General features: G+C 40.7%; 1 protein-coding gene, 1 long non-coding RNA gene and 1 other non-coding gene across 3 annotated transcripts in view; 2 read left to right on the forward strand and 1 right to left on the reverse strand.

The window, feature by feature from the left end:
* Positions 1-15,668, reverse strand: LOC129813891 (uncharacterized). The gene is made up of 4 exons (XR_008753202.1): positions 15,567-15,668; positions 12,610-12,950; positions 3,273-3,349; positions 1-846 (listed from the first exon to the last, which is right to left on the reverse strand). It is a non-coding gene; the product is annotated as an uncharacterized LOC129813891 (long non-coding RNA).
* The window catches only part of LOC129813890 (uncharacterized), a 13,534-nt gene continuing 10,944 nt past the window's right edge, over positions 15,021-17,610 (forward strand). Inside the window, exon 1 of the mRNA XM_055866488.1 lies at positions 15,021-15,105. The gene's annotated coding sequence lies outside the window, so the exon portion shown is untranslated. The remainder of the gene's footprint in view (positions 15,106-17,610) is intronic.
* On the forward strand, positions 15,626-15,697 carry trnae-cuc (transfer RNA glutamic acid (anticodon CUC)). The gene has a single exon. It is a non-coding gene; the product is annotated as a tRNA-Glu (tRNA).

Raw genomic sequence — 17,610 nt, forward strand, 5'->3', positions numbered from 1 at the left:
TGTTGGCAAAAGATAAACATTTATTTATAAATGTATAAAATATTGAAATGTGACAAGAAAGGCAGGTAAGAAAACGTTATGGTAACGTTTGTAGATGGGATAACATTAAAACATGTAATAAAGTAAGCTTGAAACTATGGGTTGAGATACCAATAAAATGGTATTCTTGCTATGAAACTCCACTTGATTACAAAACATGATGATTCAGTGTTCTATCTTCACATTTCAAATACATTGCTATTTTGGTTAAAGTAAATATAGCCTAGTTGTGTTGATTAAGCTGCAGCAATGTCACAGAACTTTTGGTATATCCCTGGTGATATTCAGCATCAATAACATAACATGGCACATGGCACATAACATGGCATATAAGCTGCCTTATATACCTTAAATGAAACTAAACAATATCAAATATCACATACATGTAAATATAGCAAACTGGTAAATAAAGACACCAACAGTAATGGTGGTTCCTGTCTCATCATTTTAAAAGTGATAAAATGAAAATGTCACCACTGGAATGTAGCTGGCGTCATATGATTAGGCCTATTCACAGCCTGTGTGGAAGCACCCTGTCATATCACAACCTTCATCTGACAGTAGAATTAGCAAATGGATGGTTGACAGATGAAGGGTTTCATTAACAAATCAAAAGTTCATTATGAAGTATAAGTGGTCTCAGCAGGAAAGATGAGTGTCTTGGTCAGGGTGTTTCTGGAATCTGGTGATTGCTTAACCTTCTCATAGCCAATATGTTTCCCATCTTTATCCTAAACAGGAAGTTTGCCATCCATCTTGCTCACTTCAGCATTGACCAGGGTGATGATTGCATGGATGTCTTTCCCTCTGTAGAGAACAGGAGACAAACACACACACCATAATATAAGTCAACACAACCATTCCACAGATATTTTTAAGATGGCGCCGAAGAACATGGCTGACGTTTTACATTCTCCCAACCAATTGTGCCCCCAAAAAATGCGTTTTGTTAAACTTTTTAAAAACGTATTGTGTACATAATGTTGCTGCTACCGTCTCTTATGACCGAAAATAACTTCTGGACATCAGAAAAGTGATGACTCACCACAGACTGGAAGAAACCTTTTCCATTAACGAGTCCGACGAGAAGGATATCCTGCTTTCACTGGAATAGGCCCAGATCCACGCCTTTTGCGTGAAGAAAAGATGGCGGAAAAGGGGACGCAGATCGGGGATTCTTCTGAGAAGCCGGAGGCGAGCGAGTAAACTCCCAATGCCCTCCATTCTCCTTGCTAACGTGCAATCGTTAGAAAATAAAATTGATGACCTATTATTAAGATTATCCTACCAACGGGACATTAAAAACTGTAACATCCTATGTTTCACAGAGACATGGCTGAATGAAGAAACGGACAATATAGAGCTGGCGGGATTTTCCATGCACCGGCATGTGTCGTTTTGTCAATAACAGCTGGTGCGCGATGTCTAATATTAAAGAAGTCTCGAGGTATTGCTCGCCTGAGGTGGAGTACCTTATCATAAGTTGTCGACCACACTATCTACCAAGAGAGTTCTCATCTGTATTATTTGTAGCCGTCAAGCTAAAGCTATTTACCACCACAAAGCGAAGCTGGCACTAAGACCGCTCTCAACCAACTCTATAAGGCCATAAAGCAAGGAAGAAAATGCTCACCCAGAAGCGGCGCTCCTAGTGGCTGGGGACTTTAATGCAGGCAAACTTAAATCAGTTTTACCACATTTTTACCAGCATGTCACATGTGCAACAAGGGGGGAAAAATCCTAGACCACCTTTACTCCACACACAGAGATGCATAAAAAGCTCTCCCCTGCCCTCCATTTGGAAAATCTGACCACAATTCTGTCCTGTTGATTCCTGCTTACAAGCAAACACTAAAGCAGGAAGTACCTGTGACTTGCTCAATACGGAACTGGTCAGATGACGCGGATGCTACACTACAGGACTGTTTTGCTAGCACAGACTGGAATATTTTCCGAAATTCATCCAATGGCATTGAGGAATACACCACCTCAGTCATTGGATTCATCAATAAGTGCATCGACGACGTCGTCCCCTCAGTGACTGTACGTACATATCCCAACCAGAAGCCATGGATCACAGGCAACATCCGCATCAAGCTAAAGGCTAGAGCTGTCACTTTCAAGGAGCGGGAGACTAATCCGGACGCTTATAATAAATCCTGCTATGCCCTCAGATGAACCATCAAACAAGCAAAGTGTCAATACAGGATTAAGATTGAATCCTACTACACCGACTCTGACGCTCGTCGGCAGTGGCAGGGCTTGAAAACTGTTATGGACTACAAAGGGAAACTCAGACGCAAGCTGCCCAGTGACGCGAGCCTACCAGATGAGCTAAATGCCTTTTATGCTCACTTCGAGGCAAGCAACACTGAAGCATGCCCTAGAGCACCAACTGTTCTGGATGACTGTGTGATAACGCTCTCGGTAGCCGATGTGAACAAAACCTTTAAACAAGTCAACATTCACAAAGCTCTGGGCCAGATGGATTACCAGGACGTGTACTCAAAGCATGCGCGGACCAACTAGCAAGTGTCTTCACTGACATTTTCAACTTCTCCCTGACCGAGTCTGTAATACCTACATGTTTCAAGCAGACCACCATCGTCCCTGTCCCCAAGGAAGCGAAGGTAACCTGCCTAAATGATTCCCACCCCGTGGCACTCACGTCGGTAGCCATGAAGTGCTTTGAAAGGCTGGTCATGGCTCACATCAACAGCATCCTCCCGGACACCCTAGACCCACTGCAGTTCGCATACCGCTTTTCAACAAGGATGCTACAGTTTGTGCCGTTGAAAGGTGAGAGGATATCAATGGTGGGGACGACTGTTCCATTTGTGCCACAGACGCCCTCCTTTTTTCCGTGACTCAAAATGCATCAGACGAAGGCGTCGCCATGCTTAGGAAGATCCTTTAGATCAGTGAACAGACCGCTTTGCCTTATACCAACACATTTGATTTACACATCAAATCTCTAATCTTCCAGTTGTTTTCCATCCCTTGGATTGAATGGGGCTTCCTGTTATCATAAACCCAGACACTGCCATAGCCTGGTTTAGTGTTAATATAGTCATCATTGTATTAAACTATCAAATGTCATTCTAATTCCAGAGCTACTATACTTTTTACTACTGTGTTTGATGTCAGAAAAATGTCACCGTCTTATACTAATATTTATTTACAGAGGCCTGGTACTCTGAAAAAACTGTCGGGACAAACTTTGTGGTACCTACCTTTTCCAACTCTGCGGGTGTCTTCTTTTTGCGAGGCAGCTATGATATGTAGCCATCGTGATCCTGGACAGGAACAGCTGAAAAACACAGAGAAAACCAGTCTCACTTTAACAGACGAATGAGTTAGCAGGTGAGCTTTCCTACTGGAGGGACAGACGGCATTGCGCCTCATATCTCATAACCACAGGGTCACTGGTTCAAGGCCCACGCTGTTCCCTCTTGATAGCTACACTGGTGGCAGCAGTGGGATAATCTCTGCAGTTTTATGTTGTTTTTGGAAGTGTGTCACTGTACACCTTTGGATTTGTGTATGGGCTGCTTCTTGAGAAGGGGAATGAGTGGCCTCCCGGAGGCTAGTATTTTCAGTAGGAGATTGGGCCACATATAACCAGGTGGCATGCCATCAATATGTCCCTCAGTCTGCATACAAATTTGAAAAGTACCCCAAGGTAGATCATTAAGCCTTTACACCAGTTGGTAAGATGTTTAATGCTGGTTTCATGACTAGACACATTGGCATTTACTTACAAGAGGCTTAATTGCTTATTTTGTGTGTGTATGTCCTCCCTCTCAACAACAACTGAATAATTATTACCTGACCTTTCTATAATGCCAATTACTTCCATGGGACATTTTTATACATTTCCTAGAGTATAGGTTATGTAATGACAGCATTTTGTATTACCTGTAGTGAACTGCGGTACACTATCCTCCAACTTCCTGGCAAGATTGTTATTATTCATTTTGCGTAAAACAATCACTGCGACCTTCCGGGCTTCTTCAGGGCTTTTATATCTTGTGACCATCACATCCACAATGTCCTGTCTGTCAGCGGTCACTGGCAGCTTGTTGTTTGAGATATTAGGAAAGCCATCCACAGCCTCTGTCAGATTTTTTAGGTGCCACTTAAAACTCTTCAGATCCTCTTCAGATCAAATCCATTGTGGGTTACTGCGATCACAGAATTTAAGAGAGAATAGAATAAGGGAGTTATGGCATGCAGAGTTGGCGTGTGTTTAAATTGCCTCGAATGTGATGTCTTGAAAATTAAGTATATTGGTTTAGGCAAGTGTTCTTTCTTCAGATGTAAAAACTACAGGCGGTGTCAGAGGAAGGCCCTACAAATTGTGAAAGACCCCAGCCACCCCAGTCATTGACTGTTCTCTCTACTACCACATGGCAAGCGGTTCCGGAGTGCCAAGTTTAGGACAAAAAGGCTTCTCAACAGTTTTTACCCCCAAGCCATAAGACTCCTGAACAGGTAATCAAATGGCTACCCGGACTATTTGCATTGTGTGCCCCCCCAACCCCTCTTTTACGCTGCTGCTACTCTCTGTTTATCATATATGCATAGTCACTTTAACTATACATTCTTGTACATACTACCTCAATTGGCCCGAACAACCAGTGCTCCCGCACATTGGCTAACCAGGCTATCTGCATTGTGTCCCACCACCCACCAACCCCTCTTTTACACTACTGCTACTCTCTGTTCATCATATATGCATAGTCACTTTAACCATATCTACATGTACATACTACCTCAATCAGCCTGACTAACCGGTGCCTGTATGTAACCTCGCTACTGTTATATCCTCGCTACTGTTATTTTTCACTGTCTTTTTACTGTTGTTTTTATTTATTTTCTTACCTATTGTTCACCTAATACCTTTTTTGCACTGTTGGTTAGAGCCTGTAAGTAAACCTTTCACTGTAAGGTCTACACCTGTAGTATTCGGCGCATGTGACAAATAAACTTTGATTTGATTTGAAATCACGACAAAAGATCTGACCCATATTACCCAACAAGTTTATCTTCCATTTGTATCTTCTTAAGAAAGCAAAAGGCATAGCTTCTTCAGGAGATGCATGATCAAAGCAATAAATGAATGACATATCTCTTGCATGTCATCATCAAAACCCTGACGTCTTTAAAGAGACAGTATACCATGTTCAATGTAATGCATCTCAATAGGAATATATTGCTTATAGACAATATAGAACCTAATATTCCACAAATGGAATTAGCTTGTATAATAAACAAATGTCTAGAGGTATCTACAATAAAATTAAAAAAATTGGGGTAATTTGATGAATTTATTCATAGTATTTTATCCTTCCACAAGATATAGTCCCGACACAAATCTAGGGTTGCTATCCAAGCCGGCTGGTCGTTCGCTCAATCGGTTCGGTTGCCAGAGATGCGACCCAGTCGTTCATTCTAAATGTTCCATTGCCATACTGGCTGGCAACGTTCTTATCCATTGCTTGCTAGCTAGCCAACTACGGCTAACTTACAGTCACGACAAAGTTGACAGACAGAATAACAGCAAAGTAGCTGCATTTGCATTTGTTTAAGCTGTTTTCTAGTGACATTTACTTGGAAAGATCCATAACAATGAGCTGATGATGCATGTTTTCACCTGGCATAGAAAATGTGCTCTCTCGGCAGAACACTGTTGTTCAGAGAAGCTAGCCAACAACACAACTAACACAATCACTTCAAACTGAAGCTGGAAAGACAGCAAACTATCTGCACTTCGTGTCATTTGACCTGTTTTCTATTGATAGTTCTTTGTATATATCCAGATAAATGATGCTGATTCATGATTTCGACTGGCTGAGAAATGCTGCATGCCTGTCCAGACTCCCGACACGTTCATTCCTATGGAACAGCTGGAAATTGAATTTGAATATTGAAACAATGTTGCAAATGTCGGAGAGACAGGACAGCAAGGTTATTACAAATCTCCACTGTTGAAAACGAAATGTTAATCTAAAAGAAATGTGAGATAATGCCTACATGCTTTTTATAGTGGAGATCAAGTGTATAAATTGCCTGGCTGGGCTGAAGGACATTGGATTGCGCAGGTCAGTTGGAACAGAGTAAATAGGCATTTTAATGTTATAGATTTAGCTGGTGGTAACTTGTGGAATAGACACGGGCTGGAATGTGCTTTTAACCAATCAGTATTCAGGATTAGACCCACCCATTGTATAATTCCCTATAAAGCAAGGTATGTTTGCACTGTATAACTCAATGGCTATAGTTCATTCTTACATGTTCTATGTTTGAGCTGCTTTTGAAATCAAAATTCGAATTGAAAACATTGTTTGCATTGTTGAATTCTATTGTCATAATAGCAAGCAAGGACTGATGATTTGGTTAGTTAAACTAGCAAGTCTGTTTGTTTGGTTACCATGGCAACTACTGTAGATTTCGGGCTCCCGCAGGGGTCTAAGGCACTGCATCTCAGTGCTTGAGGCATCACTACTGACACCCTGGTTCGGATCTAGGCTGTATCACAACCGGCCGTGATTGGGCATCCCATTGGGCAGCGAACAATTGGCCCAGCGTCCTCCGGGTTTGGCTAGTGTAGGCCGTCATTGTAAATAAGAATTTGTTTCTAACCGACTTGCCTTTATTGTTAAATAAAGGTTAAATATATATATATTTTTAAATCAAAGATGTCCATGTAGGGTGTGTTCTAAGGGTGTGTTCGTAAATTCACTCTGCAGTGCCAGTGTGCGCTCAATGTGTGCTCTGGGCATTCGTAAATTCAGAGCATTGTAAGATTGTCTGTTCGTAAATTCAAAGTGTTTCGCTCTCAGAGCGTTTAGAACGCACACTGGACGCTCTGGCTGATGAGTAGGGATGATCCGAGCATTCAGACCTCACAATGGCAGTCAAGCACCCAAGCTAACAGGCTAACGTTGGCTAGCTTGCTAGCTCCTTCCAGACAAAAAAGAGAGAACACCTCACTCTGATCATTTTACTCGCCCTAGCAGAGCTGGTTAGGCTGTTTTCATGTTTTCCAGAGCGTTGGTGACTTTAACTGTGGTGCTCGGCAACAATTTCATTATGCTCTATTGCCGACGTTTAGTGACACCAGCCATATTCAATGGTTGTTGAGCATTCGTAAATTCCTCAGCTATTCTGCGCTCTGCCTCTGGCACACAGCTCAGACGAGTCCTCTGAATTCGGAGTAGATCACCAGAGCGAATTTAGGAACGCACCGATAGTTAGTAAAGTTGCTAGATATTTCAGTTGAAGTTGAACACATTTCTACCGCCAAAAGGAACACATTTATAGCGGCAAATGTGTTAAATTATAGCCATGGTATAAAAGGGGTACTTAACTCAGGGCTATATGCATTCTCTGGAAAATAATGCAACTCAGTGGAAAATCAGTTCCACTCCGCTAGCGTGTCGTGGAACACATCTTCAACATCATCCATGATCTTCCAAGGAACGCATAGCCCCTCGCTGATTATCCCTTACTTAACATTATTAATAGTGTAACATTCTAGTGAAAAGTGTAACATAGAGTAACATTCTAGTATATCATTCTAAAAACAGATTATTGTGTAACAGTCTAGAAATGAACCACCCATGGCTGTGCCATTTGCACTCCAGGTCTATAGTTTTTACATATGAAAAATGAACGCGTCTAACCGAATGTCCTTCGTTTAAGACATCACATTAGATGCTATTTAATTACTGTAATTCAACAGTAATTAAAGGGTTTGTTTTTCTGGAATACTTGTATCGTTTCTTATAAAATGCACAAGCCTTGATTTACAGAGGCGTAAAAAACGATATGTATCGTTTCTTTCGATTAATACAAGTCGAACTCGACTATAGTCATCATTGCCGGCGATATCACAAAAATATAGATTTCTTTTCTCCTTTAGGCTACTCAGTTCAGCCTACTTTTACTATTTAAGCCTGTAGATATTAGTCAAATTATGTTCAAAGCAAATCCTATACGCAATATGTTTTATTCCCCTCTCTCTGTAGACTGTGCCCTATCCAATAAACACGAAAAATACAATTCGTTTTACTTTGTCTACACAAATACTATTCTAAACACAGGAGAAGGTCAGTAAAATATGTGTAATTTTTCTATTACGTTTCACATTTTTTTAAGTTCAAAGAGATGCAGATTAATTATAAGGAGTATGATATAAAAACACTTCTGCAATTCAACTATTGGTAAAATATGAATTTTTATTTTCAGGTATAAAATATTTCAATGTGACAGGAAAGTCAGGTCAGAAAACATTATGGTAAAACATTCTGTTATAAGTAGATAGGATAACATAAAAACATGGAACAAAGTGAGCTTGAAACTATGGGTTGAGATACCAATAAAATGGTATTCTTGCTATTAAACTCCACTTGATTACAAAACATGATGATTCAGTGTTCTATCTTCACATTTCAAATCAAATCAAATTTTATTTGTCACATACACATGGTTAGCAGATGTTAATGCGAGTGTAGTGAAATGCTTGTGCTTCTAGTTCCGACAATGTAATAACCAACGAGTAATCTAACCTAACAATTTCACAACAACTACCTTATACACACAAGTGTAAAGGGATGAAGAATATGTACATAAAGATATATGAATGAGTGATGGTACAGAATGGCATAGGCAAGATGCAGTAGATGGTGTCGAGTACAGTATATACATATGAGATGAGTAATGTAGGGTATGTAAACATTATATTAAGTGGCATTGTTAAAAGTGGCTAGTGATACATTTTTTACATAAATTTTCCATTATTAAAGTGGCTGTAGTTGAGTCAGTATGTTGGCAGCAGCCACTCAATGTTAGTGGTGGCTGTTTAACAGTCTGATGGCCTTGATATAGAAGCTGTTTTTTAGTCTCTTGGTCCCTGCTTTGATGGACCTGTACTGACCTCGCCTTCTGGATGATAGCGGGGTGAACAGGCAGTGGCTCGGGTGGTTGTTGTCCTTGATGATCTTTATGGCATTCCTGTGACATCGGGTAGTGTAGGTGTCCTGGAGGGCAGGTAGTTTGCCCCCGGTGATGCGTTTTGCAGACCTCACTACCCTCTGGAGAGCCTTACGGTTGTTTGCGGAGCAGTTGCCGTACCAGGCGGTGATACAGCCCGACAGGATGCTCTCGATTGTGCATCTGTAAAAGTTTGTGAGTGCTTTTCGTGACAAGCCGAATTTCTTCAGTCTCCTGAGGTTGAAGAGGCGCTGCTGCGCCTTCTTCACCAGCTGTCTGTGTGGGTGGACCAATTCAGTTTGTCCGTGATGTGTACGCCGAGGAACTTAAAACTTACTACCCTCTCCACTACTGTCCCGTCGATGTGGATAGGGGGGTGCTCCCTCTGCTGTTTCCTGAAGTCTACGATCATCTCCTTTGTTTTGTTGACTTTGAGTGTGAGGTTACTTTCCTGAGGGCCCTCACCTCCTCGCTGTAGGCCGTCTCGTCGTTGTTGGTAATCAAGCCTACCACTGTAGTGTCGTCTGCAAACTTGATGATTTCAAATACATTGCTATTTTGGTTAAAGTAAATCTTGCCTAGTTGTGTTTATTAAGCTGCAGCAATGCCACTGCACTTTTGGTATATCCCTGGGGATATTCTGTATCAATAACATAAAATGGCACATCGTCCCAGCTGCCTTATACAGCCTACCTTACATAAATCATATAAAATATCACATACATGTAAATATAGCAAACTGGTAAATAAAGATACCAACAGTAATGGTGGTTCCTGTCTCATAATTGAAAAGTGATAAATTGAGAATGTCACCACTGGAATGTAGCTAGACTCATATGATTAGACCTATTCACGGCCTGTGTGGAACTATCCACCCCCATTTTCAAAGTGGAACTATCCACCCCCATTTTCAAAGAGTGCCACTTGTCATATTACCAAAGACACGAACGCTCCTACAAACTGTTAAATCCTTCTATAATGCCACATCAATGGCAGATTTCTTTGAGAATCTGTTACGCACATAGTCAACGATACAATTGATAGGAGCCTAGTAGTTTGTATTGACGTGCGAATGTTATGCGCAGACATTTGGGCCTAGGTGTGCACATAGTGCCATGGAACCATAGAAGCGATTTATGATATAAGGCTTCTGACCCAATCTTATTTAGTATCAGTGGAAATGCTATAGCCTATGTTTGACAATTTATTTCCATATTGAAGCAATACAATTAGAACAGTGTGGACCCCAAACATGTTCAACATATTTTTCAAATATGGGGCAGACAATTTAAGAACTAGGCTATAACGGACTAACATTCAAATTGGAGTTAAATACACAAAATGACCATAAATACACAAAAGGATGAAACCACAAATTCAGCCATGGAGCATTTTATGATTGGCCAGCCAGTGACGGGCCAAGCATCGACACACCCACAATGTATTTATTCATTAAAACCCAGCCCTTTCGCGCCACCCACCGCAACGGCACCATAACTGTGGTTGTGAAAATGTCATAAATATTCCTGACACCCCCCGAACCTATAGCGCTACCGTCAGCGTATAGATTGGCCATTGCGTTAGGTTGGTTAAAAGGATCCGCCCCCTTTTATTCTCAATTTTCGCCTAAAACGACATACCCAAATCTAACTGCCTGTAGCTTGGGACCTGAAGCAAGGATATGCATATTCTTGATACCATTTGAAAGGAAACACGTTGAAGTTTGTGGAAATGTTAAATTAATGTAGGAAAATCTAACACATTAGATCTGGTAAAAGATAATACAATGAAAAAAACATGTGTTTATTTTATTTTTAACCATCCTGTCACGTTCCTGACCTATTTTCTGTTGTTTGGTATGTGTTTAATTGGTCAGGGCGTGAGTTTTGGGTGGGTAGTCTATGTTATGTGTTTTCTATGTTGGGTTAATGGGTTGCCTGGTATGGCTCTCAATTAGAGGCAGGTGTTTGGCGTTTCCTCTAATTGAGAGTCATATTAAGGTAGGTTGTTTCACATTGTTTGTTGTGGGTGGTTGTCTTCCGTGTCTGTGTATGTTGCGCCACACGGGACTGTTTTGGTATGTTTGTTCGTTCGGTTTTTGTGTAGTCTGTTTTTCCCTGTTCGTGCGTTCTTCGTGTTACATGTAAGTTCTTAAGTTTAGGTCTGTTTAGTTTGTTTTGTTAGTTTGTAATCCTTCCAAGTGTTTGTTTTCGTGTTTCGTCGTTTGTTTTTAATAAATCATTATGTATTCACAACCCGCTGCACTTTGGTCTTCCGATCCCTCTCTCCTCTCCTCGTCCGAGGAGGAGGAAGAATATTACGACAATCGTTACACATCCTCTTTGAAATGCAAGAGAAGGGCCATAATGTATTATTTCAGCACAGGCGTAATTTAGATTTTGGCCACTAGATGGCAGCAGTGTATGTACAAAGTTTTAGACTGATCCAATGAACTATTGCATATCTGTTCAAAATGTTGTATCAAGACTACCCAAATGTGCCTAATTGGTTTATTAATACATTTTCAAGTTCATAACTGTGCACTCTCCTCAAACAATAGCATGGTATTCTTTCATTGTAACAGATACTGTAAATTGGACAGTGCAGTTAGATTAACAAGAATTTAAGCTTTCTGCCAATATCAGATATGTCTATGTCCTGGGAAATGTTATTGTTACTTACAACCTCATGCTAATCACATTAGGCTACGTTAGCTAAACTGTCTCGCGGGGAACCCACAGAAACCTGTAGAGGTTAAAATAGAGCCCTAATCGTAAAAATACAAACTTTTCATAGTATTAGGTTTGGCTTGAATGGAGGCTTCATTGACTGGTGAATAAGCGCTTTGTGTGTGTCAACAACAGTGTCAGCTGTGTGTGCTGAAGGAAAGTTGTGTTGCGATGAGAAGACAGGTTAAGTTTTGTTTCTGTGTATTATTGTATATTGTTGACTTGTGTATTTGCTCTGAACTATATGAGGTGTAATATATGTAGTTAATAAACACTTTAAATGTAGATAGAGGGGTTATCACCTCATCGCCACTAGTGACCCCTTTTTCCAGGTCAGAATTATCTAGAAAACACAGAAATACCTGACACCAGCTATCTAATACAGTAGAACAGTAGCACTGATGTCAGTTGATTGATCTGTAGCCACTTTAAACAATGCCACTTTATATAATGTTTACATACCCTACATTACTCATCTCATGTGTATATACTGTACTCTACACCATCTACAGCATCTTGCCTATGCCGTGCGGCCATCGCTCATTCATATATCTTTATGTACATATTCTAATATATTCCTTTACACTTGTGTGTATATAAGGTAGTTGTTGTGAAATTGTTAGATTACTTGTTAGATATTACTGCATGGTTGGAACTAGAAGCACAAGCATTTTGCTACACATTAACATCTGCTAACCATGTGTATGTGACAAATAGAATTTGATTTGATTTAAATGAGTGTTGTCATGTAGTGTGTTATATTACTGTCTGGTGGTTGTGTCAGTAAACAATGACAGAGTCGTGGTGCAAAGCTAGTAGTACTAGTAGTCAGTGTGTGTGGTACCTGTACAGGGAATTGGGATTGTTGGGGCTGGGTTGAAGGTGTGGTCACTGGGTTCTGTGTGGTTGTTGAATATTTCCTCCAGTCTAGGGTAGTTTTTTATAATATGTGGTTTCTGCAGCAGGTTCACGAGTTCACAGCATTTTGTGTCTCCTTTATTCATCACTTTATCCAGCAGGTTGATGACAGTCTTCTCATCGGACTGATTGGGGATGTTTAGGTTGTTGTAGTCACGATTAGTAACTATTTCCTCCTGCTGCACATGTTGAAGGATGTAGCTGGATTCCGCAGACAGGATCTCCGTTAACAAAGTCTTCTTCTATCTCAGCATCTGCATGATGGACCTTAGCGAGAGAAAGAGAAAAAGGAGAGTGTGTTCATTATATAAAACATATAATGCCACAGATGCATGTCCATGGCCAAGCCAAATGATGCTGATGTGACCTGGGTCTAGTCCAACCGGCCTCCAGATGGCGCAATAATTTCCTTACATAGTTTGTTTCTGCGTCACAGATAATCCATTATATTGACCAGATACTCTAGTGGCCGCTCTAAAAATCAAAATAAATGTATTAAAAAATGGAATGCAGTCGGGAGGAGGCAAGATCAGGTGAGACCATTCTAGTCAATGAGAGAGCAGATATGCATGTGAACAACAGGCACAACGGTTTCCACTAGTTAACACAACCACGTACAGTCAAAATTGGCTACATCGTAAAAAATCATGAAAACAAAAATATGCTTTTTGGTCTTAATTTAAAGTTAAGGTTAGGCATAATGTTAGCAGTGTGTTTAGGTTAAAAATCACATTTTAAGAATATACATTTTAGAAATAGACGGGGTTTCTGACTTTGTGGCTGTGGTAAATAATGACGACCAGGCACAACCCCGAAATAAAGTTTTTTTCTTCTGTTGCAGTGATGTCACGCGTCCTACTTATATCAGTACACTCTTAACATCCTAATCATTACGAAACATCTATTCAGTCAAATAAGCAACACATAGCAAATAAGGCATACATTTTTTGTGTTAACCAAATTAGACACTCATCAACCTCCATTCAAAAGTCCTCCCATGGTGAGTGAAAAAATAAAAAAAGCCACCTGCTAGAGAAGACAATATTCTGGGCCCAGTTATCCTTCTCGCTTTGTCTCTTCCTCTCTGTCTGCTTTCAACTGGAGTCTATGCAGCCGGCTATACACTCCTGTCATACCGGGTCGTACATACACTGAACAAAAATATAAACGCAACATGTAAAGTTTTGGTCCCACGTTTCATGAGCTGAAATAAACAATCACAGAAATGTTCCATACCCACAAAAGCTTATTTCTCTCAAATGTTGTGCACAAATTTGTTTACGTCCCTGTTAGTGAGCATTTTAGCCTTTGTCAAGATAATCCATCCACTTGACAGTTTTGCATATCAAGAAGCTGATTAAACAGCATGATCATTACACAGGTGCCCCTTGTGCTGGGGACAATAAAAGGCCTCTCTAGAATGTGCAGCGTTGTCATACAATACAATGCCACAGATGTCTCAAGTTTTGAGGGAGTGTGCAATTGTCATGATGACTGCAGGAATGTCCACCAGAGCTGTTGCCAGAGAATTCAATGTTAATTTCTCTACCATAAGCCACCTCAAACATCGTTTTAGAGAATTTGGCAGTACGTCCAACCGGGCCTCACAACTGCAGATCACATGTAACCACGCAACCCCTGGACCTCCACATCCGGCTTCTTCACCTCGTCTGAGGGAAGGGGGGGACAGGGTGCTGAGGAGTATTAATTCCCATTGGGTGGGCCTGTCTCCCCAGTGGGTGGGCCTATGGCCTAATTACTATATTTCAATTGACTGATTTCCTTATATGAACTGTAACTCAGCAAAATCTTTGAAATTGTCGCATATTGTGTTCATATTTTGTTCAGTAGAAAACATCATCCATTCAGGCTGCAAGGAAGTAGATTTCCTCCTTAGCTAGCTTTAATGTTGAGTCGCCCCCCCCCCCCCCCCTTCCCAAAATTGAAAAATATGTCTTAATAAAACACAATTTTCCACCGCCTGCTAGAGTGCATAGACTCCAGTTGGACGCAGATGACAAACAATGTAAAATTAATAATAATAATAATTTCTTCAATTTATATAGCGCTTTTCAAAGAATCTCAAAGAGCTTCAAAGGCACACAAAAAATACTAGTAATTTAGAAAAACAACATCATGAGATAGACAGTCATTTGAAAGTTAATGGCTTGACTGGTCATCTGAGGTAGGGTTCTTGTCAAGGTGTCTTGCTGTCTCTGGCTTTTCCGTAGTAGAACTGTCAGATGAAGTTTAAGCTATGCCATTGCAGTCCCATGGACTCCGTAGTAGGTGGAATAATAGCGCCATCAGCCGGCCAGTTGGGTTAACCTTAGTCGTATGCGCACTTCATAACTGCATTAATAAAACCTGTCCTGTTCCATCGACGTTTTAAAAAATTCCAAGAATGGGACAAGTTCCAAAGGTAATGACTAATACAAGTTATAGATAGCCTATTTGAGGATGATGGAGATTCTAACATACTGTACATCATGCATTCTAGTCTATGGGACGCCATTTGCAATTATTCAGACTCCCTTCAGGGGTCTTGCCCCACACTTCATTATTATCTCTCGAATACAATGTTACAAAGAGAAGGAAACACATAGCTAGGTCTCTTTGGTAACAATGTAACAAACTTTCTTCAAATACACAGTTCAACAATGAAGACTATCTAGTTAGCTACAACATGAACAATAATAATACGTTTAGGTAGCTAACGTTAGTGTAAAACGTACAGTATTAAGTAACGTTAGCGCGTGAAAGCATGGGGAGCAGCCTAGACCGATAGCTAAACGTTAGCTTTCGTAAGTTGACACAAGCAAGTGTCAACTCTAGTCTGTTCCCCTCGCCAAAGCCAAATATCGACTTTTGTCAGCTACTTACCAAACTTGACATAGAATTGGTGACCGACAAAATACATACTGTAGATTGTCTGAATGGATTCCCTGGTGGTCTAGTGGTTAGGATTCGGCGCTCTCACCGCCGCGGCCCGGGTTCGATTCCCGGTCAGGGAACATGAATTTTTCTATTTTATCCACTAGCCTGCGCACTCAATCAAAAGTACAGTATTTGCCTGCATGTAATAATTAAACAACACGTAGGCTTGCATTCCTCAACGTTGGGGAAAACTGATGGATACCTTTAGAAGGTTTGGTTACACCCCTTTGTTACAAATATTTTTTTCAGTGTTTTTCAGCATGTTATAGCCTAGGGTTTACGCTTAGAAAAAAATGGTTAATTGCGGAAGAACAGGGTTCTACCTAGAAACTTCAACATCCTAAGAACTGTTTTTTGGAAGAAAGGGTTCTTTGATGATTCTTTGGAAGGCAAGAAGGGTTCTTTAGAAGGCAAGAGGGCTGCTACACAGAACCATACGGAAGTTTACATACACCTTAGCCAAATACATTTAAACTCCATTTTTCACAATTCCTGACATTTAATCCTAGACAAATTCCCTGCCTTAGGTCAGTTAGGATCACCAATTGATTTTAAGAATGTGAAATGTCAGAACAATAGTAGAGAGAATGATTTATTTCAGCTTTTATTTCTTTCATCACATTCCCAGTGGGTCAGAAGTTTACATACACTCAATTAGTACTTGGTAGCATTGCCTTTAAATTGTTTAACTTGGGTCAAATGTTTAGGGTAGCCTTCCACAAGCTTCCCATAATAAATTGGGTGAATTGTGGCCCATTCCTCCTGACAGAGCTGGTGTAACTGAGTCAGGTTTGTAGGCCTCCTTGGTCGCACACGCCTTTTCAGTTCTGCCCACACATTTTCTATGGGATTGAGGCCAGGGCTTTGTGATGGTCACTCCAATACCTTGACTTTGTTGTCCTTAAGCCATTTTGCCACAACTTTGGAAGTATGCTTGGGGTCCATTTGGAAGACCCATTTGCGACCAAGCTTTAACTTCCTGACTGATGTCTTGAGATGTTGCGTCAATATATCCACGTTCCTCATGATTCCATCTATTTTGTGAAGTGCGCCAGTCCTTCCTGCAGCAAAGCACCCCCAACCCTGTGCTTCACGGTTAGGATGGTGTTCTTCGGCTTGCAAGCCTCCCCCTTTTTCCTCCAAACATAACGATGGTCATTATGGCCAAACAGTTCTATTTTTGTTTCATCAGACCAGGGAACATTTCTTCAAAAAGTACGATCTTTGTCCCCATGTGCAGTTGCAAACCGTAGTCCGTTTTTGGAGCAGTGGTTTTGGAGCAGTGGCTTCTTCCTTGCTGAGCTGCCTTTCAGGTTATGTCGATATATGACTCGTTTTACTGTGGATATAGATACTTTTGTACCTGTTTCCTCCAGCATCTTCACAAGGCCCTTTGCATTTGTTCTGGGATTGATTTGCACTTTCGCACCAAAGTACGTTCATCTCTAGGAGACAGAACGTGTCTCCTTCCTGAGCAGTATGACGGCTGCATGGTCCCATGGTGTTTATTCTTGCATACTATTGTTTATACAGATGAACGTGGTACCTTCAGGCGTTTGGAAATTGCTCCCAAGGATGAACCAGACTTGTGGAGGTCTCCAATTATTTTTCTGAGGTCTTGGTTGATTTATTTTGATTTTCTCAAGCAAAGAGGCACGAGTTTGAAGGTAGGCCTTGAAATACATCCACAGGTACACCCCCAATTGACTCAAATTATGTCAATTAGTCTATCAGAAGCTTCTGAAGCCATGACATAATTTTTTGGAATTTTCCAAGCTGTTTAAAGGCAAAGTCAATTTAGTGTATGTAAACTTCTGACCCACTGGAATTGTGATGCAGTGAATTATAAGTGAAATAATCTGTCTGTAAACAATTGTTGGAAAAATTACTTGTGTCATGCAAAAAGTAGATGTCCTAACCGACTTGCCAAAACTATAGTTTGTTAACAAGAAATTTGTGGAGTAGTTGAAAAACTAGTTTTAATGACTTC

This window comes from Salvelinus fontinalis, chromosome 17 (genome assembly GCF_029448725.1).
Source record: "Salvelinus fontinalis isolate EN_2023a chromosome 17, ASM2944872v1, whole genome shotgun sequence".
NCBI lineage: Eukaryota > Metazoa > Chordata > Actinopteri > Salmoniformes > Salmonidae > Salvelinus > Salvelinus fontinalis.